Source organism: Hylobates moloch, unplaced genomic scaffold (genome assembly GCF_009828535.3).
Source record: "Hylobates moloch isolate HMO894 unplaced genomic scaffold, HMol_V3 SCAFFOLD_15, whole genome shotgun sequence".
NCBI lineage: Eukaryota > Metazoa > Chordata > Mammalia > Primates > Hylobatidae > Hylobates > Hylobates moloch.
In genome coordinates, this window is record NW_026652290.1 from 23,989,224 (window position 1) to 24,017,121 (window position 27,898).

At 37.0% G+C, this 27,898-nt stretch overlaps 1 pseudogene; it reads right to left on the bottom strand.

Moving 5' to 3' along the window:
- Positions 1 to 8,530: 8,530 nt before the first annotated feature.
- LOC116484192 (charged multivesicular body protein 4a-like) lies at positions 8,531 to 9,305 on the bottom strand (annotated as a pseudogene).
- Positions 9,306 to 27,898: the final 18,593 nt, after the last annotated feature.

Sequence of the window (27,898 nt, forward strand, 5' to 3'; positions counted from 1 at the left end):
AAGACAGAAAGAACAATTTGTAGAGTTTTGTCATAATTTGATTGAAAAGTGATAATTGTCTCAATTAAGTACAGACAGTGGGAAGCGTTAAGATGTGATGTTTTAGAGCATTATTAAAGAAATAGCATTTATTGGACTTAGCAAATGATTAAAGATGCATGATAGAGAATTATTTAGGAATCATGTTAGATGTCCTAAATTGGCTGTGTAACTGAGCATATATTCTATGCAATATTTTCATTGCACTAGGGAATAGAAAGGAGATGTATATTTGTTGTCAATATGATACAGGAAACAGCTTAAGTGAGCATGAGAGAGAAGTCCAAGAGGAAGTGGGGGAAAGGAGTTAAGGACACAAGTGAACATGTTTCCATCACAGAGGAGAAGTAGGTAGAATTCCCTCACATCTCTTCTCTGAACTTTGAGAAAAGAAGGGAAAGATAGTTAAGAATATAGAAGGAAGTTTAATCTTGGTAGGAGAGAGGGGTTGTTTAGAGGAATTATTCATGGAAGCTCCAACACCCCTACAAGAAATGAAAGGAAGGTTGACTTCTGTCTTCTGAGAAAGAGAGAATGTGCTTGAGTAAGAGACTGTTAGAGAATATTCAAGTTTTAAAATAGCAATTATGAAGAGTCAAAAAAAAAAAACCAAAAAGCAATTGGTGGGTTGTACTGAAGCTCTTAGAACAGTAAATGAAAATGGTATTTTTCTTCTAAAGTTCACAATAACTCAGACATGCAAATAGAGAATCCAGATTGTAACCTTCATCCAAGATTGTCTGTTGTTAGAATGATCCGGCACGTATCAAGGGTGGGGGTGGCATTATCGGTGAGAGAGTAGGTCAGAGGTGTTATTTAATTCATTTGGTAGAACAACTATTTACCCCATCATTTTACATCTGTTATGGAATGGCAGAGTGATATACCTAAAATAATTACTCCTCAAATTGATACCTCACCAAGAACAGGATACAATCTGAGCACTCTATTATGTCAGTACATGGCACAGCCCTTCAGGATCTGACCCCAACTTACCTCCCTAACAATGCCTCCTAATAAGTTTCCTTTTTTATACTGTTACTATGGTGAAATCCTCGGTGAATTATTTTTGAATGGATACTAATTAATACATTATCCATTATGCATTATGTCACGCGATTCCTACATGTGATAGCCAAATTATTTCAATCCTTCATGGTTTTACACAGCTTCTTCCCTCTTCCTAAGATTCCCTTCCCCTATCTGGGGAATCATAGTCCACCATCCACACAATCACTGCATATCACTCCCACAGTCAAACTTTCACTTCAATAACTTCAACAGATTTTGACCTCTGTTTAGTGAATCACCCTTTCCTTTATACAAATGCTGTGACTAATACATACTTCTTATCATAATTTATTTCAATTGTTCATTTAAAAATGTTCTCCCACTAGATTGTGAGCAGATTAGTATCAATGACTTTGTGATGCTTCAGTATTTAGGGCAGTATGTGAAACACAAAAGTTAATAAATATGCATTAGTAACAAGAGAGTGTGGAGTTGAACCAGGAGAAAGGTGAGTTTGAAGAGAGAGTGAGTATCCCTGAAGGGGTGGCCTGCCCCTCCACACCTGTGGGTATTTCTAGTCGGGTGGGACGAGAGACTGAGAAAAGAAATAAGGCACAGAGACAAAGTATAGAGAAACAACAGTGGGCCCAGGGGACCAGCACTCAGCACACCAAGGACCTGCACCGGCACCGGTCTTTGAGTTCCCTCAGTTTTTATTGATTATTATTTTCATTATTTCAGCAAAAAGGAATGTAGTAGGAGAGCAAGGTGATAATAAGGAGAAGGTCAGCAAAAAACGTGTGAGCAATAGAATCTATGTCATAATTAAGTTGAAGGGGAGGTACTATGCCTGGATGTGCACGTAAGCCAGATTTATGTTTCTCTCCACCCAAACATCTCAGCGGAGTAAAGAGTAACAAAGCAGAATTGCTGTAAACATGTCTCGCCTCCCACCATAGGGCGGTTTTTCTCCTGTCTCAGAATTGAACAAATGTACAATTGAGTTTTATACCGAGACATTCAGTTCCCAGGGGCAGGCAGGAGACAGTGGCCTTCCTCTATCTCAACTGCAAGAGGCTTTCCTCTTTTACTAATCCACCTCAGCACAGACCCTTTACGGGTGCCGGGCTGGGGGATGGTCAGGTCTCTCTCATCCCACGAGGCCATATTTCAGACTTTCACATGGGGAGAAACATTGGACAATACCCCGCTTTCAAGGGCAGAGGTCCCTGCGGCTTTCCACAGTGCATTGTGCCCCTGGTTTATTGAGACTAGAGAATAGCGATGACTTTTACCGACTATACTGCTTGTAAACATTTTGTTAACAAGGCATGTCCTGCACAGCCCTAGATCCCTTAAACCTTGATTTCATACAACACATGTTTTTGTGAGCTCCAGATTGGGTCAAAGTGGCTGGGGCAGTGGCTGGGGCAGAGCTACAAATTAACAACATCTCAGCAAAGCAACTATTTTAAAGTACAGATCTTTTTCAAAATGGAGCCTCTTATGTCTTCCCTTTCTACATAGACACAGTAACAGTCTGATCTCTCTTTCTTTTTTTTCTTTTTTTTTTTTTTTGAGACGGAGTCTCGCTCTGTCACCCAGGCTGGAGTGCAGTGGCGCAATCTCGGTTCACTGCAAGCTCCGCCTCCCGGGTTCACGCCATTCTCCTGCCTCAGCCTCTCCGAGTAGCTGGGACTATAGGTGCCTGCCACCACGCCCGGCTAATTTTTTTGTATTTTTAGTAGAGACGGGGTTTCACCGTGGTCTCGATCTCCTGACCTTGTGATCTGCCCCCCTCGGCCTCCCAAAGTGCTGGGATTACAAGCGTGAGCCACCGCGCCCGGCCATGATCTCTCTTTCTTTTCCCTACATATCCCATGGGCAATTCTGAAAGAAAGATGATGTCTTAGGCAATCCTTGCATCACGATAAATACCTGGCTAGGTAATTTATAAATAAAAGACATTTAATTGGCTCACAGTTCTGCACGCTGTACAGAAAGCTTGGTGTTGGCATCTGCTTGGCTTCTGATGCAACCTCAGGAAGCTTACCACCATGGCAAAAGGCAAAGGGAGAGCATGCATAACACATGGTGAGAGTGGGAGTAAGAGAGAGAGGGAGGAGGTGAAATATGCTTTTATACAACCAGATCTCATGAGAACTCACTCACCATAGTGAGCACAGCACCAAGGTATTCATGAGGAACCCATCCCCATGACCCAAACGTCTCCCACCAGGCCCCACCTCCAATACTGGGGGTCACATTTCAACATGAGATTTGGAGGGGACACATGTCCAAACCATATCACATGGGAAAGTAGAAATGAGGCTGCTGAACTTGGAAGATAATGACGGATCTGCCTTTATAGACTCCTTCAGAGAGTAGAAAATCATGTGAATATAAAGGTCAGAGGAAGCAAGACTGTAGAAAACTTTAAAAACTATATGATGGAGATTAGATGAAATGTTAATAATAATGAGAATTCTGATGATTTAAATGTCTCTCATTCCATTTTTAGAAAACATTGGTTTAAGAGGTGAAATTACTCAAAAATATTCCATTATACTAAAATGTTTACCACCCTTTCCTTTACTACAACCATATGTTAAAAGTATTTTCTTTATTCGCTTAACTGAGCTTCTAATGGATTAAATTGTTCAAAACATCACTATTATGCTTTGGGGCCTTTTAGTTATCACATAATTGCTATGTACTCTTTTCCAGCTGTATATTAACATAAAAATACAAGCATTATTTTTGCAAATATTGCATACCAAAGGTGAAATTTTGTTGATAATAGAAGAAATTATGATGAAAATGCTTTAGAGTGCCCTATAGTTCACATGATGTGATAGCTATGTACAATTTTTTTAAATTTGAAGACCTCAACTTAATCCTAAATATTAGGTATGGTTTAAGACATTTGCTAATTAAAGGAAGTAAAATCTAGCATTTAATGAAATAAATTGATATGAAAAATCAAATTATAGCTTGACAAGTTTACCTAAGTGATCACTGCATGAATCAGTTTTAGTTCTTTTAAAGCATTTACACATTCCCCATGGTACTGCAATTTTAGGACTAGAAACAGGCACATGCTCAATAGGGCACCACTTGGAACTTCTGAAGATGCTACACCAAGTACCCTTTTCAGGTTTACATAGGCTCCTAATTTTTCATTATGTTTCATCTCAGTGCACATATACTCAGCTTGCTTTCTTCTCATGTAGTAGATACCATCACATCTTCAGTTTCCTCTCTGCCTCTGAGTAAAACAAATTCTAGGGGCAGACTTCAAGGTAACCCCCTCAGTTACCAATTTTCTTAATAGTCTCAAACATTGACAGTTTCTACTTAAGGACTTTAAATTTATGCCCCTGAGGGAAAAACCAAAGGAGGGTGGAGTAAGCTAATTATAGATAATCAAAAATAATTCCTGCATATTTTTTGCGTGCCAATGAGTTCACATGCTTGTGCAATCTCCACCCCAGCCCTGTGAGACAGGTCCTTTTTAAATTCTAGTTTTTCAAAGGAAACAAATGAGTTTTGGCCAAGTAACATGCTCAGAGATGCACAGAAATTGTGAAACAGAGATTAAAACCTAGGTCGTCTGATATCAGAACCCCAAGTCTTAACTTCTACATTACAATGTTTCAATAAATAATTAACCATTAAAAAAATCTCACCTACCTCTTAAAGATATGCTTTATAGCTTCCGAGGTGGTAAATCTGGTGCATAAACCATAGTATTCCTTTGATATTGCCTTTGATTATCTCAAATCCTAAAGATGAAAGTTACGTAAAATAACAGATTTACCCTGTGCTTGAGGTTTCAAAGTGTGACAACATTTCTCTTGGTTTCTCTCATATTTCTACCCTCCAGGAAATATTGTTTATACTTTTGCCTTTAAAAGTATGAAGGCGCCAAGCGAGGTGGCTCATGCCTGTAATCCCAGCACTTTGGGAGGCCGAGGCAGGCAGATCACGAGGTCAAGAGATCAAGACCACAGTGAAACCCGGTCTCTACTAAAAATACAAAAAATTAGCAGGGTGCGGTGGTGGGCACCTGTAGTCCCAGCTACTCGGGAGGCTGAGGCAGGAGAATGGTGTGAACCTGGAAGGTGGAGCTTGCAGTGAGCCGAGATTGCGCTACTGCACTCCAGCCTGGGCGATAGAGCGAGAATCCGTCTCAAAAAAAAAAAAAAAAAAGTATGAAGGCAATTTCATCCCCATTCCACCCTGCCAAGAACGGTCAGTTAAACTGAGAAGATACTATTGGATATTGATACTTAAGATTTCTTGCTCACCACGTAGCAGATGAAAGGCATTGTCATCTCATTTGTTAATCAAGTGGATGACAAATTTGCTCAGGCCCCTTGATATTAAGATATCTTAAAAGCCGAGCATCAGCAGGAGCTGTTTTTCCAATAATTGAGAAAGATCTGCTTAAACCAATCTTACATCGTCTACACTCGAGTGCACTTTGTAATCAAATAGTTACTTTAAAAATTGATTTACTCCTTTCATTCCAATAACAGGTATTAGAGATCCCCCCTGTAGTCTTTCTAATAGATGTCAACTCCTATATTCTTCATTACTGAATGAGACGTTCACAACTACTGTACCAGTCAGGAAAGCAGAATTATGCTGCAGTAATAAACTATCCCCATTTTTTGTGCATGTTTTATTCAAGAATATATTCATTTTAGGTACAGACAAAGGAAGAAGAGCCTTGAATAATTACAGGTAGAGGAAAAGAAACCAAAAATTTAAAAATTAAAAATGGGTACGAATGACAAGGAGATCCAAAAAAAATTGTATCACTGGACCAGTAACCTTTGTTGACATTTAAAATTTTAATTTCGGAGAATCTTAGCTATGGGAGGTTAAGGAAGGGAATTCGAGATAAAGACTTCTCCTTAGACATGGAGATAAATGTAGCTAGATGTCACAGCTAGAGAGTAATTAATTGCCTAATGCTACAAAGAAGAACTCAGAGAAACAAGCAATACGTATGGGACTGGGATGAAATGATGGTAAATGACTTCTTGGAAGAGGTAAAGATTCAAATGGAATTTAAGTTTGGTGAAATTATAAAGTAATTAATTGAAAAGAGGAAAAGCACTACAGGTCCATACAATAAATAAAGGCCCAGGAGCTGTATGAGAATAAGTCCATACAATAAATAAAGGCTGGGAGCCATACAAGAATAAGCCACACAGGTAAGGATAAAGTTAAACTAGACTGAGAAAAAGGCTGCTGACTTCCAGCCTGTGCTGGTTGGGTGCATTACTTTCAACTGGTCATTTTAATTATTTTCTAACCTGAAGAATGAAAGTGTTAAATTTTGACCTCTTTAACTCTACAATAGAATGACTTTTTTCTTTGTATTTTATGTCTTCAGAACCTCACGTTTCTTCTGAGCAAGTTGCTTCTCATTTTTAGACTGCTATAATCTGATGGTATCTGAAAATGTCTAAATGCAGAGATGCAAAATGTGTCATTTAGCCGATTCCGAATACAGATAATTATTTGTCAATTTTTTTCTATATTTATATTCGTTTTTTTTTTTTTTTTTGAGAACTGCGTTCTTATTTAGGTGTTAAAACCCAGAGACCACAGTAACCATGAAGAATTTTAGGTATAAAATACCCAATGAGAACCACTTCCAGTGTTACCCTGGCTAACCACTAATAGCTCTAGGGTAGACAAAGAAACAAATTTCAGTCTATTTCAAGAAAGTGCAGAAGATTCTAATAAGCAGACTCTAACAGTAATGTGGGAGATATATATATATATATATATATATACACACATATATGTATAATATACATAAATATATAGAATTAGACAAAGTTGTGTTATAATTAGTGTGTATTTGGACAGCAGTCTTAAAAATTTCTAAAAGCATTGCAAATAAGTAATCTGCCATCAGCTATCCCAGGCTAAGTATACAGACTACGGTGGCAAATAATTTGGGAAGAATGATAGAGATTGTATTCCTAGACTAGTTATTCATCAGTGGACAAAAACCAAAGCTGACCAATAGGTTTGATTGTCCTGCTTCTACATTTAAGCAGTTGGGGCTCAGAAAGTGACACCCTCATAACTGGCATTTTGACATGCTGGGAGGCCTTGGAAGCTGCCTCAGAATCAAGGTGCTACCGACTTGGCATGTTCTCCTGATAGAGAGGGACTCTCTGGAATTTTCTTATCTGATCAAGAAAGATTCTTTCCAAAATAAATGCAATTGCCTTAAATCACCTTCCTTAGGATCCTATTGAATAATCAGGAAAGATCAACGATAGAAGAAAAGAGACTGGGAGTCATTGCTATGCCAGAAAGACTTTTCATCTATCCTAAGGGAAGCTCCAAAAGATTACCTGAGGAGCTTTGTATATTAAGACAAACTTTGTTTTTGTGCAGCTCTGCCTCTCACCATGAAATTTGCCTTCCACCTCCCAGATCCGTGGATCTGTTTCCTATGGGGAGAATATTTAAACATCAAACATCTGGTTCCTCTTTCAGTTAATATTTTGTGTGACCCCCCTATGCATACGGGTGCACATTAATAAACTTATATACCTTTCTATTGATCTACCTTTTGTTAGCAAACCTTCAGAAAGCAAAAAAGTTCCCTTTTGCCCCTACAAAGCCTGAAGTGAAATATTGGATCTGGCCTCTTTTTATGAGGCTAGATGCGTGAGACCATGAAAAGACTCAATCAGGATAGTACCACTAGTACCTCCCTTAATGTCTAGGTGAAACTGTCCTAGACATACTTCCTTCTATCTTTTTTCCTCTCTTTTTAAAGACAGGGATATGGAGGAGTGAGTTCACAAGGTCTTCCTCTAGGTATGCATTTTACCTTTCATAGTGTCTACCAATTTGAATAATTGTGTCTGTTGTAGGTTGATATTGATATAATAATTTTCTACTTATGTATCACATTTTTCTATTGTTTGGCATGCCTAGCATTCTTTTAATGTCAGAAATTTGAAATTTTATGTCTTTGGGTGATGGATATTTTTATATTCCTATAAATATTATTGTGATTTGTTTTGGGATATAGTTATTTGGAAGATATTTGATCCTTTTGAGTTTAATTTTTAAGATCCATTACTAGCTGTGTTACTACTTAGACAGAAAGCTTCTGATTAGTTTATTCAGTATCCTAAGGATTATAAAGTTTGCAATTCTGGGTGATGGGCACCATATATGAGTATTGGATACTGTTCCCTCTGTCTTTCCTGGTGGCTCTTTGCAAGGTCTCAGGTATTTTCTTTTATGCATATGTTTATATTGCAACTGCTTTTAAATAGAAAGGAGCTCAGGTCTTCCTCCTACAGCAAGTTTCTTCTTCAGAATCGAGCCAGGGCTCAAAAGGCAACAGAGACTTTTCTCAGGGAAGGTCATACTACCAGCCTCAGCAGGATTTCCTCCTAAAGTTATGCTCCTTTTGTTCAGCACTTGGCACTTAAGGAAAGGGGAACAACAAGACCAGCCCAGACTTATCATGATTCCCACGCAACCACTGCTTTAGTGCTTCTTTGTCTTCACCTGCTTTGGGAGCTGACCCTCCGAGGAAGGCAGATAGTGTAGAGGATACACTAGCCATTTGACTGGGGTTCACTTCCTCCTTGTTGCCCCACATTTAACCATTCTTGGGCCAATTCCTCCTCCAGCATCTCTAGTTCCTCCAACAGTTCATGATCACCCACATCTTCTCCAAAACCCACAGCTCAAGAAATGGCATCCGAGATCTGCTGGGCCACCTCCTGCTATTCTGTGATGTCAACCATCAATTCATCCACCTTGCCAATGTCCAGGTCCTGGTAGGCCTTCTTCATGCCTCAGGCAGCTAACTACAAGGTACAAAGCATTTTTGCATTGGTAGTGGCATTCTCAATGGCTTCATGCTGAAACTCTAGGGTGGATAATGTTCCATCAGTTTGTGCCAGCTGCTGTTCCCATCTTTTCTTCCCCTGTAAAGCCTGCAGAGCAGCTCTCTTATTCTTGGAACCATGGTTGTTTGATAGTCTGTTCTCAATGCTACTAATGAACAATTCATGTTGAATCATCTGCTCCAGAAACTCCTGTTTCTTGATTACCATCTCCTCTGTCTCCATCAGTTTCTATATTGTTTCTTCAGGGGTTTCACTCCTCTTCTGCTCCTTCCTCAAGAGTTTGCTGGGACCACTCATGGCAAGCGTGCCTCTCTAGCCTCTGCTTCTGGGCATCCTCCACAGTTCTGCCTTGTGTTGATCATTATTCTGCCCAATACTCAAGAAGGACCCTCTGCAGGTCTATGGACTTCTCTCTCTGAATATCACTAGAATTATCTCTCCAAGCTCCTCTTTCTTTCTGTTACAAAGTCTATCATCCTTGGTCTCCCTGGATTCCACTTCCATATTCTCAACTCAGAGAGTCTGCCAGACTCTTTTTAGATTCTGTTTTCTTGTGCTGTGTCCTGGAAACTCTCTTAAGGCAATGCACTTGGACAATTTTAGGGCTCTCTCTTTTATTTCCCATATCTCAGGGAACACTGTTCTTTGTTTCCTGATATATCTTGTTTTGAAGATTGTTGTTTCATATCATTTCCCCCCCATTTTGAGTTTGCTTCACATGTAAAGTTTCTCCTACACCATCTTGGCCAGAAGTTTCCCTTATGCTTTACAGGTAGATATAATTTCCACTATTCCCTCCAGGATAGAATATTGCTTCTGATTTGCCATCTGACTGGCAATGAAGAGAGGCAGTTACACAGCTTCCATTTCTACAGCAGCTGTTATACAGGACAATGACAAATTTTTGAGTTCTACCAAATATTTTTAGTTCATTTTCAATATACTTTTGTGTACATGGAAAAGTAACTGCCAGTTAAGTTTGTGGATAGAGCAGACACACTGAGGGCCTCAGCATGTGTCACAACTTCGTTTATTATCTGTTCCCTTATGTTTTTCCCATTAGGGAGCCTAAAGATTATTTTGGACCCTGAATAGAGTATCAGCCTAATTTCTGTGTCCAGTCATCCTCAAAATGTTTGTGTATTTCCGTTTCCCAGTATGCCCTTCCCTAAGTAAGTGGCAATTGTATTATTCTGTTCTCAATACTGCTAATGAAGATATACCCAAGACTGGGTAATTTATAAAGGAGAGAGGTTTATAATGGGCTCACAGTTCCACATGGCTGAGGAGGCTTCGCAATCATGGCAGAAGGCAAATGAAGAGCAAAGTCACATCTTACATGGCAGCAGGCAAGAGAGCTTGGGAAGGTGAACTCCCATTTATAAAACCATCAGAGTTCATGAGACTTATTCACTGCCACAAGAACAGTATGGGGGAACCCCCTCCCCCATGATTCAATTATCTCCACCTGGTCCCACCCTTGAAACATGGGGGTTATTAAAATTCAAGGTGAGATTTGGGTGGAGACACAGTCAAATCATATCAGCAATAGATCCATTTGAGGAAGTACTATGGGAATTATTGTAACATCGTTCCCCCCAAATACTCATTGTCTACTGTAGTCAATTGGTACTGGATCTGAAAAACTGTCCCTAAACAGAAATTAATTCAGAAATTGTGACTTGTTTGCGTATGGTTGCCTTTAGCCCCTGAATAACTATATTTGATTTCTTTGATTCTATCCACCTCATCCCTACCTTGGGGTTTCTCAACCTCAGATACATGGATATTATTGTTTGCATATTTCTTTCTTGTGGGGGCTATTCTGTGTACTGTGTGATGCTTAGCAGCAACTTTGGCCTCTACTATTCTGATGCCAGCAGCATCATTCTGCCAAAGTGACAGCCAACAATATTCCTAGACATTGTCCAATTTAGAAAACTTTTTCCTGGTTGAGAACCACTTTCTAGGAACTTTAAGTATTTTTAAGCATCTTTATAGGCCTCTCAAATATTTATCAGATTATATCAGATCTTCTCCAGTTACCTCTCAAATAATCCTAATTATTATGATCAGTCAGCCTTCTATCTACCACTTGTTTCCTGTTTTTCACAATCATCTTTATTGCCAATTATGCTCCAAATGTTTGAGTAGCATTTCTTATCATCAGTATGGGAATGTAGAAAATGGCCACTGAGCTTCTCAGGAATGTGTGCGTACTTTTCATCAGCATTGGGGTAAAATGAGTATTCTCTAGTCCCTCTCATGGGATATACTCAATTGGCGAGTTTTCCAGTCTTATGTTGTTTATCCACACCAACATTCCTACTTCCATTTTTTCCATTTTATGCCATATCAGTTTTGGCATTTCAATTTTACTTTGGGTATCACCTTTCTCAAACTTCCAAAAACAGTATGTCAATTTCATTTCCTTGCACATTGCCAAGATGTTAAATCCTGTATTCTGAGAGAGTGCTCTCATATCCACAAACTCTTCTTCTTTCAGTTTTGTATTCTCTTATCTTCTCCCCTTAATCCAGCCTCCTCAGTATCTAACCCTAATTCTAACAGTAAATGTTGGCTAAGCCCAGCAGCAAATTCTAGGTATAATCTCCTACTTATGATACACCCTGCACTTTCCAGCTTGGTTATCTTCTAATTTAGTTTCAATTATTGAACTTGCAGACTGAAGGGTGTTAGTGTGGGTAAATTCTAATGGGGGTTTATAGTTTCTTGCAAAACAGCAACCTATACATTGATTTCAAGCAAGAAAGGCACTCTAGCAATTTACAGAGAGTAGTGGGCCTTTAATATGGTCCTAGAGTCTTCACAAGTATCTGAGCATTCAATAGTTTGAATTGCATTTACCCAGATAACCCTATAATATGCCTTTGAGTCCCAATTTATCTAATCAGAACCCTGGTTTTAGTAAGGTAGGCATTCATTCCAAGTTTGAGAATTCAACCCTCTTGATAGTTTTGCTGCTACTATTATTCTTAAATCCTGGGCTTGATTCTGTGTTTTGTCTACTCGTCAACTGCAGTAAAAGAGAATTTCAGTAGAACCAACCAAGGAGGCCCTCTAGTTTTCACTCTTAGCTTTTAATTGGTGACTAACTACCCTTAGCCTTTTCTTTATCGAATACATCGTAAGTCCTAGTAAGAACCATTCAACTCCACTTTCCTAATGATAATTACTTCCCAGAATTTCTTAAACCCCTGAAATATGCCACCATTAGTGTATATGCCCAATATTACTTTAGCGCAATGGAAAGCTTAATGATTATACTGCCAGAGCATGCAAGGCACTAACAGTGTTACACATTCTACCAGTGATGGAGTTTTCGTTGCTTGCAGTATGGTGGTTAATCTAGCTCCAAATTTGCACTTTCAAGAGGCTTCCTCAGTGATTTTTGGCATCACCTGTCTAAGGTAAATTTCTCTAAGAAAAATCTGAAGCTGAGATTTCTGTGAAAAAAATATTAAGTAAGGAATGCTTCTGGGATCAACAACAGTAGGAGAATGAAAGAAGCAGGACAGAGAAGAGGGATGTTGAACCGTGATGAAGTCACCACAAATCCTTCAGATGGTTCTGTGGGGAATTCTGGAGTGGAACACTCCTACAAAATTCTTTACTTAAAGCAAGGGAGGCAAGCCCTTTAATTCCTACATTGACCCATCAGTGGTTGTAGGCTGCTTCTCATAAAGGTGGTGTAACCCTGGCCAAGTCAGCTTTCTCTTGCAAAGTATAGTTACCAGAGAGGGACTTGGTTGACATTTTTATGCTGCCAACATCTCCAGAATCTTGGAGAAAAAGCAGTTCAGTCCTGAAGTGGAGAGTGGCATCTCTGTGTTACCCCACACTCATTAGGTTGCTTACACCAACAAATGAAGGTGTGATTGTAGGACCTCCCTCACAGGCTTCAGTGAACTAGATTATTACTATTTCTTTTTTGGCAGGGGGAAGGGTGGCTTCTTGGCCTCTAGACACATGACTTCTTTTCTTAGGGACTCAGGCTCAGCCCTGCTTAAAGACAAGGTGAATGACTCAAGAGTATTGCTAGTGAGATAATTGGCTGCCTCCCCTCTGCCCCCGACCCTGCTAGTTTTGTTATTGACCTCATTCCAGAGATTGCAATTAATCAGTGATGTTTCTTCTGATGGCTGGTATAAATAGTGACTTTCCTAAGTGGCAACTCAAGTACTTTTTATTCTGAAGTGACCTAAAAGGCAATAATGTGAGCTTGAGAAATATAGCCTGTATTGTTGTGGCCCTGAGCATTTGCTACCATAAATAATACATGATACAGTCTTCCACATGGACTGTAAATTATTAAATTATGTGTGATACTTCTGAATTTAAATAGCACTGCTAACTAGATGCAATAGACTTTGCACACACACACACACACACACACACACACACACACCCCACTTCCCTGATAACAAGTAATGTCTGCAGTAGGAGACAGTGCGGTAGTAGAGGAACTAAGATTTTTTAAATGCTCTATCTAATTTTGTGAGGAACCTTTTAAAAAGTGAAAGTTCATTAAATGGAATGTGTTACCATTTGTAGTTTTACTGGCACTTCCTGCCTGTGCAGTGGAAATTAATGCCCATTTTCATGTTCATATAGGGATCAGTATCTTAAACTAGACCTGGAAAACACATGTTGTATTACATGCCAATGTTTCATATTAGTTCTGCCTTAGTGGGCAGTAATTAGTTCATGCCTAATTACTGATTTTTTTTCCCATTCTCATTCTTTTGCCTCCATTAAACCCACACATTTTTTCCTATGCCTGCCCGTTTATTCTCCCTTTTCTCAATACTCTATTTGCCCATTTGCCTTAATGGATTGATTAACAGGTAATAGTACACAACACATTTGTTATCACTGGAAATTTTATTTATTGCGTGTAAAATATCCTTGGCAATCCAATTTTTTTAATCTTGTGGGCTATACTCACCAAGTTCATTACTAAACACAAACTTCATGAAATTATAAAAAGTGAAAATGCAATAGCTGCCTTTTAATTTTTTCATTCTTTTACAAAACTGCTGAATTTTGATGAAAATTCAATATACTGTAATTGTGAAATGTGGAATATTTTCTCACCTGAGAGACGTTTGTATATTCTATAACTGTCATCCACTGAGGTAACAACAAGAAAGAAATGATTTAGGTTCTCTAATATATACTTTCATATTTTTTTACTTGATTGTCCCAAATTCCTATACTCTTTGCTAGCAAATTGATACCACTCATTGTTTTATTCATATATTATACCTATGAGCATTTCACACCTTACTGATTCTTCCTTTACTCAATTTCCCTTCACTCTTTCTTCGTAAAGAAAACTTACTTAGTCTGTGAGAGTAATCTCTTATGTCAACTCTTGCCAGATGGAAACCTAATTATCCTTTTCTCTGTGCTTTTACAATCATTTTCTGGTGTTTACCCAATATAGCAGTCATTAAATTTTATTTTCTTAAATGTGTCCCTTTACCTGTGTAACTTGAGAACAAAGAATGGGTCCTTCCATCACCACATTTGTTACAGTATTTTGTGAAATTTTTTGACCAATGGCATTTTGGTTTCAGTCAGGGATGGAAAGTGATGGGAATGGAAAACCCCATTGGAATGATGCTTCTATTTAGAGCGGTGCATTGTATACCAGAGGAAATAGTATACTGGAGTGGTAGAGCAAGTGAGAAAGCCCCAGACTTGGGATCAGGAGAAGTTGCTTGCAATGGTTTCCCTAATATTGTCACATTGTATACTTCTGGGTTTGCTACTTGAGTCCTTTGAGCCTTATTTTTTTTATCTGCTGAACATAAATAGAAATCCCCATGTCATCTTTATGCTTTATAAAGTTATGACTTAGATGTAGCAATTATAAAGTGAAATCCCTGCAGAAGAATCTATATAATGGTTCAGAGCACAGTCTTCAGAGACATGCCTGTTTATATCCATTCTCTGTCACCCATCTTAGGCAATGACTTTAGTCACTTCCTCCCCACCCCAGGTGTTAGGATAGACCACTGGAGCCAACCTGTTCATGGGAAAGAGCTTGGAATCTAAGTCTGTAGGGGTTGGCCTGGGATAGGGGTGGGTCCAAAGCCAGGGGGATTGAGATCAGTTCTGGTGGTGGGGCAGGCTTGGAGGCTCTGTGGACACCAGCCTGAAGCCTGGGGCTGTGGGATATACCCAGTGTTGGGATCTGAGGCAAAGCCTGGTGCTCAATTTCCTCTCCATCCCCAAGCAGAGAGTACCTTCTCTCTGAGCTATGCCACTCGGAGTATGGGGAGGGTAACATGGATAATGTAAAAGTGTTCTTCCTATCCTTCTCTATGCATCTTCTCTTATTTCTGTGCTACACTCAAGTGCTGTAATCTCACACTTCCTGTGAAGGTATTTTCCTGTGTGGATAGTTGTTCAAGCCGATGTGGCTTTTTTGGGTGGGGGCAAATTGAGTACTGGAGAGTCCTCTTCCACCATCTTGCTCTTTAAATGGCCTTAAACATCTTTATTAGCTCCACTGAATTCTAGTTTTTCTCAATATAGGGACAACATGCTCATCATAGATTGTTCTAAGTATTAAGTAAGACAATACATGAAGAGCACTTACTGAAGTGCTAGTATATAGTAGTGCTCAATAAATGACAGTGGTGGTTGAAGCAGGTAGTATTGGTGGGCTGTGATTTCAGATGACATTTGGCTTGGAGTAAATAATACAGGGATGCCAGCAAGTGCCAAGGAGCACCTTATTTATATTAGCACATATATAAAGTATCCACATTTCAGTCATAGTCATGTTTATGTAAAAAACCTCTTTTTGCCTTTATCTTTTAAGTAAAACTAAAATTTTATTAAATGAAGGCATGCAAAGCAAAACTAATATCCATAAAGTATATTTTTAAAACAAAATTTGAAAATGATAATTAGGTACATTTTCACAAATCATGAAATATTATCGAACTTCCTCAAATTATCTGTTTTAATTTAAAGAGTGAAACCATAGGCTCGTCTCACTTATCATTTCACTTCATATACACTTTCCAAGGTTTCATTTCTCCAGTGTTCTTCATAAATGAGGCCTCTCTACTATCAATGATTGATCTCAAAGCAGAGAAACAGGAGAATGGTAGAAAATTATAGTGCCTATCTTACGTGGGCACCTGTTAGAGTTGTCTTTAAGTTTTCTTGTATTTTGAACTAACATCAAAAACGGAAAGGTGTGCATTATATTTGAATTTGCTTCAGCATCAGCCTCATAAATCCTGCACTTCTCTTTGCCCAATAAGAAAACAAAGACTATACATTGGAGAAATAGGTTGGTGAAAGTCTTTGTAGAAAGTAGGTTACTTTATAAGTTAGAGCCAAGGATCTTGACAAATCTTTTTCTTAACTTCTTGTTTTACTTAATATGATAAACCAAGAACATAGGCTGATAACCTTGGCATTTTATAACTTGCCACCATGTTCATAACCACTCAGAGAAATTAATAAAAAATAAAACCATTGTACCTTGTACGCTAAGGAATACCAACTTACAGATTCCTATTCAGATTATAAAAGGGGGAATAGCTAGAAGTCAGTGGATCAATACAGGGCAATTCAAGGCACAGTACCACCCCAGTGAAAGAGATGATTTGGAGCAAGATGTGTTTTTCAATAATTCTTAATTAGATGCTCTGTAGGAAATTACATTTTTACTTATAATTGCTTTCTTTTTCTTTTTTTTGAAAGTCTCACTCTGTTGCCCAGGCTGGAATGCAGTGGTGCAATCATAGCTCACTGCAGCCTCAAATGCCTGAGCTCAAGTGAACCCCTCCTGAATAGCTGGGACTACAGGCATGTGCCATCACACTGGCTATTTGTCTTTTTTTGTAAAGACTGTGTCTCACTATATTGCCTAGACTGGTCTCAAAATCCTGGACCCAAGTGATCCTCCCATCTGGCACTTCCAAACTGCTGAGATTACATGTGAAAGCCATGGTGCCTGGCCTATGGCATTTTTTCATATGACGCTATCAGAGCAAGAATGTAACAAAACCACCATTACTTTCCTAGGTAGAAAATTTTTGGTATAAATGATTGTGAGTTGTAAACATAGGCTGGTGCATGTGTCATATCACCAGTTTCACGAGATGGTACATAGTTAAGGCAATGTACCATCTTCAGATATGCCTACCTCCAAAAGAGAAGAGGGTCAGCATGAGGGTCAATCATGGGGATAACTGATTTTTGTAGGTGGTATAATATCATATGTGGCCCTGGATATGTTTAGATGACCACATGGGAGTTACAGTTGTATTTTAGCCTCCAAGATATTTTTAAATTTTAACTTTTCTCAGACTTCTTAAGGAAGAATCATGTCAATTTACCTGTAACTTCACAAATTAAAGGCACTCTTTGGACATATTCATGAAGCCGACCTTATATAAATCTATATTTCCATAATTATATATTAGAAAATGAGTGTTTTCTACTGGGTTATGCATTTTGATTTTAACTGAAGTAGCAGAAGAAAATCTGAGATGGCATTAAAATGCTTAGGGACATTAGTGGGTTGAAATGACAATAAAATGCTTAAAAGTAATAGTATATTTACTATCTTCTTTTCTTAATGCACCTTCTGCCATTGGCCTGTGGTGTTATAAATACAGCACCCATTGAAGCTGAAATAATACTTTATAACTCCTGTTTTGTCATGATTGAGGGATAGGCTGAACACATAAATGATAGTCAGTACCAAGTATACATTAGATGCCTTGCATTGTCATTTAAATAAAATTTGAACTGAATTTTGCTAAATTATTTTCCCTTTTATTTGCAAAGCTGGAGGTAATTACTTGGAATTATTTGCTGTTTGGGGGTAGTATTGGTGTCTTAATCCTGATTTCCTATACTTTGCTTCTAAAACAGAGGTTAGGGGTGAACTGGATCTTTTCTGTCTTCAGTTTTTCTCTTCTTTCTTTTGGTTTGCACACACAATTATGTTCAATAAGAATTTTGGACAGTTTAAAAACGTGAATACACAGGAAATGTCAACTCTGCAGACCCAGGTTGCTCAAACTGCATATCCCAAAAAAGGCCTGTTTTCAGGGCTGGCTTTTGACTTAACTCCTGGAAACTGAGCTCCTGAAATGTTTTATTTGATGAGTGCTTTTGTAAGCCTAAGGCTTTGAACCACAGTATCTAGTATTTCCAGATAGTTTTTGGTAACAATATGATATATGGTGAGCACCTGCTTTTTCTTTGGTGTTCCGGAGCTTAAGTAAATGAGGTCAGTTTCACTGCTGCTGCATGCCTACAGGGCTGACCCTTAGTAAAAGTCCTGGACATCTAGACTAGGGAGAGCTTCCTAGGTTGAAAACATTTTGCATGTGTTGTCACACATTATTGCTGGGAGAATTAAATGTGATCTATGTGACTCCAGTAGAAGGGGACACTTACAACTAGTTTCCTGCAGACTTTGCCGCATGCACCTTTTCCCTTTGCTCATTTTCATCTGCATTCTTTTCCTCTCATAAGCAGTAAATACGAGTATAACACTTCTAGGATATCATCTAACCTGAGGGTAGTCTTTGGGACCCCTGACACAGAGGGTTATTCTCCAGTTTCAGCTGTAGCAGTGCAAATATAATTTGGGCATCACATGCTATCGGTTTTAGATTTCCAGTCTTTTATGCCACCTATTTCTCTTCTTGTCCTCTTATCATAAATCAGATAAGCCTCATCTCAGCTCCTTATTTTTATCTCTATTCTATTCTATTCTATTCTATTCTATTCTATTCTATTCTATTCTAATTCTATTCCACTCAACTCCACTCCTCTCCTCTTTTCACCTCTCCTCTCCTCACCTCTCCTCTCCTCTAGTGAAATCAATGAAGTCTACAAAAATAATTGTGAGAAGAAAATATTGGAATCAATGAAATACCCCAAATTGGTCATTGTTAAGAATTTCCACTTTTGTCCCTCAATTCATTCTTGCCATTCTCTCTTCTGGCTCTCTCTCCCCACCAATCAAACTGAAATCCCTTTGCCTGGCTTCAAGAGAGCAAAAATCTAGTTTTCCATCATCCAGTCTATTTTATTTAACGCTACTTTGCAATTATAACTTCTTCTTTTGTATAAGCTTAGTTTGTCCACTTTACTGTTCCCACACTATATTCATTTATTTAGCTCAATTATACACTCAGCTACTCTCTTAATAAAAAACTCATTTATTTAGTAAATTGGGTGTGCCATACACAGAGTTAGATATTATAAATATACAAATAAAAACACAGATATCTTGCTTTCATGGAGTTTACAGACCTTCGATAAATGCACAAATAATTAACTCCTTATAATTATGAGAATGTTTTAAAGGAGAAGTATACCTTTGCTTAAATCTCCTCATCTACACTTGTATTATTTTTTTTACTACTATGCAACATCCTCCTACCTACAACAATGGAATAACTATAAATAGATGTGACATTTGAAAATATTTTAAGAAATACTAGAAAATTTCTATACTTTGGCAGTATAATTTAGAATGAGTTATCATATATCCATCAAAGTGAGAGCTAAAGGAAATCCCTTTTAAAGAGACATAAATCTTTTCAGGCATCTTCTGCACTGTGAGATATCTCTTCCCAATTTTTTCCCCTATCACATTAAATAGAACCTAGACAATACCCCTCACCCAATGGCCCTCTTTGAAATAAGAGTATGAGCCACAATTTTTTGCTCCATATGTATTAACTAAAGAAAATTAAGATGTACTTTATAATTTTTTTTACCACAGATTTTGAAACAAAGTGGGATCTTATTGTGTGTGTGTGTTTCTACTTTTTGTTCTTTTTTGTTTTTATTTTCTGAACATATATTGTTTTGCTGCTTGTCATATTATTAGTGCTTATACTTAACGACATTTTACTTTCTGTATAAGATCAATATTATTGTATGTGTATAATTCAGCAACTCAAATTCTGCTATAAATACACATGCACACACGTATACACACACACTCACACACTGATACCATAAGTTTAAACAATGATTTCTTGTCTAGCTATAAGAGGACCAATGCAATTATTTCATCATATCCCTTATTTGCTCACTAAATTTTGTATATTTTAAATATTTTAAATATTTCCAGGAATTAGGAAGTTGGCTAGCCCTTGGTATTTTGGCAATCTCTCTGTGTAGTCTAATGTAAGTGTAGACTCTGTGTAGTCTAATGTAAGTCTAATGTAAGTTTTTGTGTAATACAAAGATAAGTTAGGATTCCATTGAAAATTCAGATTAGGACCCTCAACCCTAATATATGATTACTAAAGAGAACTTCAAATATATATATATTTGTTGAACACTTCCAAAAAGAGTAAAATAGCAACTGTAAAGAGAAGAGACTTGATATAGTTCATGTGCTTATTTTTAAAAATTCATTTGCAATATGAATAGGGCACCATTATCTAAATTTTACAGATAAGGAAACCGGGACTGCCCACTGTGACACAGAATATTAAGTCCAGGGTCACAGCAAAAGTAATTAGAATAGATCGAGGCCACTAACTCCAATATTAGTGCCCCTTGCATCACAAATTACTCCCACTTGAGGATTCTTTTTATCTTCATGATGGCATTTCTTTATTTCCCACTCTGAGTATTTGTTTTCAAATACGTATCACTTTAACTCTATTACAGGAGTTTTGAATAAACAAACTTGTTAATTTCTTATAAAATTTTCTCAATGCATCAGATAATTCTGTTAGTAAATATTAAGTTGATGATTTAAAATTCTTATTTATATTATCATTTGTTTTCAAAATAATTGGAGATGGCTTAAAGAAACACAGACAATATCTTGAGTGAGCATGAATGGACAGTAATTAATGGGTTATTAATTGATAAAAGAAAATTTGCTTGTGAGTGTCCTATTTAAGAAGGTTGACATAAATTGAACATCTTTAAAGAAGTATAATATTTAATCATATAATTATAGTTCAGTTGTTAAGAATTTGGGAGTTGAATCAGAGAATCCAGGTTCAAATTAGAATATCAATCATTCCGTAGCTGAGGGACATTGAGCAACTCACAAAACATCTGTAACCCTCAGTGGAGTATCTGAAAAAGCGAAATAATAATAGTATATTGTGAGGATTCAATGAAATAATGAATGTTAACAACTTAGTCCCCTACCTGGAACATAGTTAAGAACTGAATTCAGATTATGTGTTATTTTAAAATTATATATAAAATCAACCTGAATAACAGTATTTGTTATACCTGCTGCAAAAACCCATTAAGTGCATTGTCTCTTTTAATCCTTTACAACCACACCATAAAGGAATTATTATTAGGGAGGAAAAATCACTCGCTAAAGGCTTCATATGTGGAGTAATATATGGCAGGGTTGGCTGGTTACTGAAGTCAGGCTTCATAAAATAGTCTTAAATCCTCTTCTCAGCTTCCCCATCATTCACAGAGGCAATGAAATAACAAATACATAAGTTCATAGTTTTTATTAGTACCCATTTAGATACATGTAAATTTTCTATTTACCTTTGCTACATTTACATTAGTGATTATTTCTGGCTAAATTAAGTGCCACATGACTAATGTTAATATTAGTTTGATAACATATTTCACTTTATTACATATATCATGGTGGCTTCTATTCTCTTTTTTGGGAGCAGGAGTGGGGAGAAGACCCACCTGCAAAGAAATGGGGCTGGTGAGAGAATTGTGCCAAATTCTCGAACTTAGAGAACTGTTGTCAAAATCGAACCTGAGACTTGTTACTCTGACATTGTGAAGCACAATCGTGAATCACATTATGAAGCACAACAGTGACCCTGGATGATCAAGGTCAGATTTCAGGATCAGCCAGGCAATTGCGTAGGTCCCCTATTTAGTATTCTCCAGAGGCAGAAACCGGCTATTGTACAAGCTACAAATAAATTATCATTTTAGCAACTCTTCCCATAAAGTAACTGAAAGATTCAAACGTGATGAGCAAAATTACTCAAATAGTATGACCCAATATAAAATTATTTGGAAAAATTGATTTTGTTGATTCTGATATTTGATAAAATCAACAAAACTAATCAATACTTAATACACATTCTTCTTCTTACTGGTCGTATGTGAAGGCCCACTAATATCTTCGGGGACCTGGAGATGGATTAGCAAAGTCCAAAATTCAAGGAGGTTGTAGCTTTGTAAGAGATAAATACAATAAACAATAACAATACTAGTGTAATAGAGCCAATGATGGGACACTCATATTTGAGTAGAAAGTCATTCTGTGCACAGAGTGGTGTAGAGATATTATGTAGCCATAGTGAAAGATGATAATTAAAATTTGGGAGGCAGCAGAGGTATTGTCACAAAGGACATTCAGTTCTAGGGAAGGTTTTCAGGAATGAAAGTATCTCAAGCAATGGTAAGAAATTCTGCCTGGTTGGGAGTGAAATACTTAAACTTATAGCAGCGTCACTATAAACATTACAATTGTTGTTCCGATGTCTCTTGTGCTTTTGATGATCCTATCCAAAGCTAAGTCATATTTCTGACTAACAGAAACTCTATCTTTTCTTCTCTCACTCAAATTAAAATATCTCAATGCAAGTGAGAAATGTGAATCTACCCTACTTCATTTAAAAATTGGTAATATACCCACAAGCAGAGGATACTTGGTGATATATCATTTAAATCTCATTCATGGCCATTTAGTACCTCAGTCTATTAACATTGCCAATGATACCACTATGCAGAGAGTTTGCCTCAGTTGACGTGTTCAGGGACAGTGAACATGAGGAGTGGCTATTTGTGCTGGTTTTCTGAACTTACAGCCTTCAAACTTTCTAAATGGCTCTTCTCTTTAATGTAGGGACTAATGTTCATTTTGCAAGTTGTCCTGCATGTCTACAAATTGTTTTTCTGCCAAGCTCACTAACATATTGCTTTCACATCAAAGTAGAATGCAATTCTCAGGTGCACTGTTATGTCCTAGTAGTGGGTCTTAGAAAAGAGAAACATATAATTACTCCTATTCTGGTGTAAATTTTCAAAATGATACACAATTAGTGAATTGATCTGGTAAACTCCCCTAAGGAAATCCACTCCTCAGAGTGCTCATTAGCTCTCCAGGATTCAGCACTGTTTTAGCACCTTTTATTACTAAATAGCAGCTCCCCTAGGGCAAACTCTAATATGTTTTTCATTCTTAACTTGCTTTAGCAACGAGATTTGTGTATGATAACCACTGAAAGTCCATCCCATCTCAGCAAGTAGATGCTGACTATGTTACCTTAACCTGTTTATGAAGACTGGGACATGACATTTGCTCTTGTAGTTAGGGTACTGCAAATTTCTTCCCTGTGACTGGTCCTCATCCTGTGTGGAAACTTTGTCTTTTCTGTCCTTCTCAATCACTCACCAATTTTATTTATTATCCTGATTTCATTTAACAATAAATATTTGTAAGATCAAGCTTATCCAACCTGCAACCCATGAGCTGCATGTGACCCAAGATGGCTTTGAACGCAGCCCAACACAAATTTGTAAACTTTTTAAAACATTATGAGATTTTGTGTGTGTGTGTGTGTGTGTGTCTAGCTCATTAGCTATCGTTAATGTTAGTATATTTTATGTGTGGCCCAAGACGTTTCTTCTTTTTCCAATGTGGCCCGGGGAAGCCAAAAGATTGGACATTCTTGTGTAAAATGCTCCTCCTGTACTATCAGTCATATCCATAAACAGAATGTTTTCAGTTACACTCTTCCTTGCATTTTGACCTCATATTTATTGGAATTTATGCCAACACTTCTAGCTATGTAAGGATTGTAGGTTTAAAAGAATATATTCATATTTAATCTCAAATTAAAGATGATGTTGATGATAGAAACTTGGCTATATTTCAAATATGATGAAATAGGGCCAAATGTGTAGTCAAACCTCCTTCTCCTTAGTACAAAAAACAAATATTTTGAAAATCCATTACATTTCAGGGGAGTGGAAAGCATCAAATATGTGAAAATTGACCCTGGACTTTAAATGGTTGAATTAGCAAGTTGTACTTTCCAGAGATTCAAAAAAATCAATAGTAAGTAAACATAATACACATACAAAAGAAAGTAAAAATAAAAATAAATAAGAAGAGTGGAGCTTTGAAAATAATTTTTCCACTACTAAAAACTCCTTGAGTAGACCATATATGTCCTTGCCCAGCTCAGAGCTCAACATAGGAATATAGGTTTTTGAAGTTGAGGAGGGAATTTAAGGTGTTACTAATCTGTTTTAATTGGTCATATGAAAAATTGACTGTGACACCATAATATGTAGAAAATTTTTCAATAATGAAAGTATCTGTAATGTAAAAACCAAAAACTACAACACAAAAACATACATAGTTTGACCTGAAATATAACACTCGATCAGAATGTTTCATAGGAAGCTTGCCTTAGAAAGTCTTAGGTTGACAATCATTTAAATATAGTACAGATATTACTATAATCTACATAATCTAAAATTATGTGTATATATACATATATGTTCACAGACATAGCAATGTTCAATGCATGATATTACATTTGGATAGTATTTAACCTTATCTATGGATTATCATGCAGAATCATAGCAGTTGAATGTCACAACAGTTTTGTAAGAAAGACCAAATATTATTATTATTCCAATTGTAAATGAAGAAATTGAGATTTAGAAAAATTTCTTTAATTACAGTGTAGGTGGTTCTTCAGATCAAATCCTTGTATATGGAAGTATGTTTAATATAGTAGCCTAGTCCCTGATTTCTACTTCTTGCTAATGGCTCTTCAAAAGATGCTGTATCCATAGGAGTCATAGTATGTGTGGGGGTGTGTTGAAGTACTTCCACAGCGAGACCATGATTTAAAAGCTTTGTCATCTTCTTTTTTCAGCCTGTGTATATTTAACTCTCTACATTATTACTATTTTAAAATATTTAATAAGTCAATATAGCCTTCCATTCTAGTATTCTTTTGACATTTCCGTGACTTTTAATCATTCTTGTGCTTAGATATACAATGGAAAAATTATCCATTACCTCATCTTAGAATAGAGTTTAGGTTTAGAATCAAAAACTTTTGAAAAACTGCTTTACTAATTTCTACTAACATAAATTTCTTTCAAATTACTTTAACCAGAGTTGGAACTAATGGAACTGGTCAAATCTTTAATATGAGATACTGCAGCTCCATTAAAAAGAATCATGGCCTTGACCAAATGGGAATTAATTAATGTTATCTATCACATCAAATAGGCTAACAAAGAAAAATCTCATGGTGATTATCAGTAGAAGCAGAAAAAACATTTCACAAAATTCAACAACCATTCGTAATAAAAACACTTAGTAATCTAGGAATGAAGGAGAACTTTCTAAACTTGATAATGAACATCTACAAAAAACCTACAACTAATATCATACATAATGGTGAGAAACTAAAAACGTTTCCTTTAAAATCATCTAACAGAAACATCTAAACTGATGTTTGACCAAATAATCTGTGTACCTTCACGTAGCCAAGTTGACAGATAAAATTGGCTAGCACAGCCTAGTTACCATAGACAGAGGAAAGAATGTGGGGGTTAATTAGTAAATAGCAATAAGCCTAACTTAAATCCTTTCTTTCTCTAGCATCCCCTGTTCATTCAAAAGTTCAACTATTCTCTCCCTATGCTATTTTCCTCTGCTGTATGAACATATTCAGTATCTCTTTAAAAATTAGTTCATTTATATATATATATATATATATATATCCTCTAGTTTTTGCCGAAAGTATTAGAATAAATTCAAATCTCCAATGTGTATGACATTTAGGGATCTTCCCTGGATAGTACATGAGTCATACAAGTGGAAGCAGAGACCTCTATAAAGCCGGCATTGTATACGGAAGGGCTGTACCCATGGTGAAACATCGGACTAGTCACCAGAGAAGAGAGTCAGTTAAGCAACATCTCTTAAGTCAGTGGTTTGCAAACTTGGCTGCACATTAGAATCACCTGGGTGGCTTTCAAACAAACAAATGTACAATAAAGGAACAAAAACCAGGATGTGTAGGTCATTTCTAGCAGAGTAATTAAACCAGAATATCTGTTGGCACTAACATTTATGGAAAGCTTCACAGGAAATTCCGATGTGCAGCCAAGTTTGAGAACTACTATTAGAGGTGATCTTCTCTGAGAATCTAGAACCCTAGTGTTTATTATGGTTTTTGTTTGTCAAACTGTGGTTGAGAACCACTAGACAATTTGTTGCTCTGTAATTGCTACGGTGTTAAGACATTTATGACATAGAGGCTAGAATCTGTGTTTTACACCACAGTAGCCATTCACGTGGTTATTTCAATTGAACTTTAATTACTTGTTAAAGAAATCAGTTTCTCATTCATGTTAGCCATATTTCAAGGGCTTAATAGACACATTTTTTTAATGGCAAGTGTATTGAATGGCACAGATAGACTATCCATCATTTTTGAAAGATCTATGGGACAGTATTAACCTAGAAAACTAGAATATCTTCTTCAGGCAGTTGGCCCTATTACTCTGGAAAATTATCCAAAGGATATTGTTAATTCTCAAATGTAAATTTTGAACAAAACTGTAATTAAGGCATATGAGACAAAACAATGTTAGTTTATTTCCTTTATTATAGAACAGTTACAGAGGATTTTACATCCTTAGACGTTCTACGTGATTGCAACACGTTGAAGTTTTTCATTTTACAGTCAAGCAACGCAAAAGAAGTTTAGAAGCTTCTCCAAGCCCAGGCGGCTAGTTGAAATAAGAAGAGGTAAATCGCAATAGAGAGAAATGAACCCAGAGCTGGGCCTACTGCTCCACAGAGTAACCATGTGCAGGTGGGTATACTAAAATGTGCAAACACAGTTTCAGAGTGCCTGGTGCTAAGACACAAGGACTGCTTTTGTTCTTCTACAAGGCCAGCATGATTTCAATGATGTGTAGATGGAGCATCTATAAAAAACAAGGTGGCATCAAAAATTCTGACTAGGCTTGCCACTAGAGTAAGACCCTCAGGAGTCTTTGGCTTAAATTAGCTCAGTATTTCCAGAGCTGCAGCACAGTTACCTCTAGTGTACTATTTAGCATTACAATAAATCAGTGCTTCTTTGTTCCTTCAGCTCTCCACAGCCTCCATGGACTGAAGCAGCGCAAGATGTTTATATTCTATTCCAAATGCACATGCTTTTACACAGCTCACAGTTATGAGAATGTCTTTGGATATTCATGGAGTTATCCATCAAGTAGAAGAAGTTCAATTCTGTTTGGTAATTATTATCATAGAAATTCAAGTAAATGCCAGAATAGGGTTTTTAAAATACACTCCTTCGGAACAGTCTCTTCAATTATTTGAGTCTTAGGCAAATCATTTCTTTTGTAATTCACATTTTTTATTAACTTTGACTCTTCAGTGATTTGTTTGAAAAAGCTCACTACAGAGACATTTAATATAATAGGTGCACTCCCCACCAACACACATTTATATTTCTCCCTTAAGATAAAGAAAATACTAGTAGTATTGATCAACAGGAAAATATTCAGATTCCTTTTTTAAAAAACCCAAGTCTAATGACTGATTTTTCAAACTTTATGTCAAAGAATGGGCAGCCATAAATTCATTGAACAAAATTATTTGTTTGTTTATTTATCTGTTTACCAATTTGGATTAAATTTGATTTGTTGTTAAGTGTGAAAGGTCCTTTCCTATCTACCTGGAAACTTTCCTTGGGTGTTATGAGCCTCAGAATCACCTTTAAAAATATACTTACTCTCAGGAAGGTTACAGTGTTAGTACAAATCAACATCAATGGCTTTCTCTTGCCACCGTCTTTTAGACTACAAGATGAGGACTTTGACGTAAACTAGACTGAAAACAATTC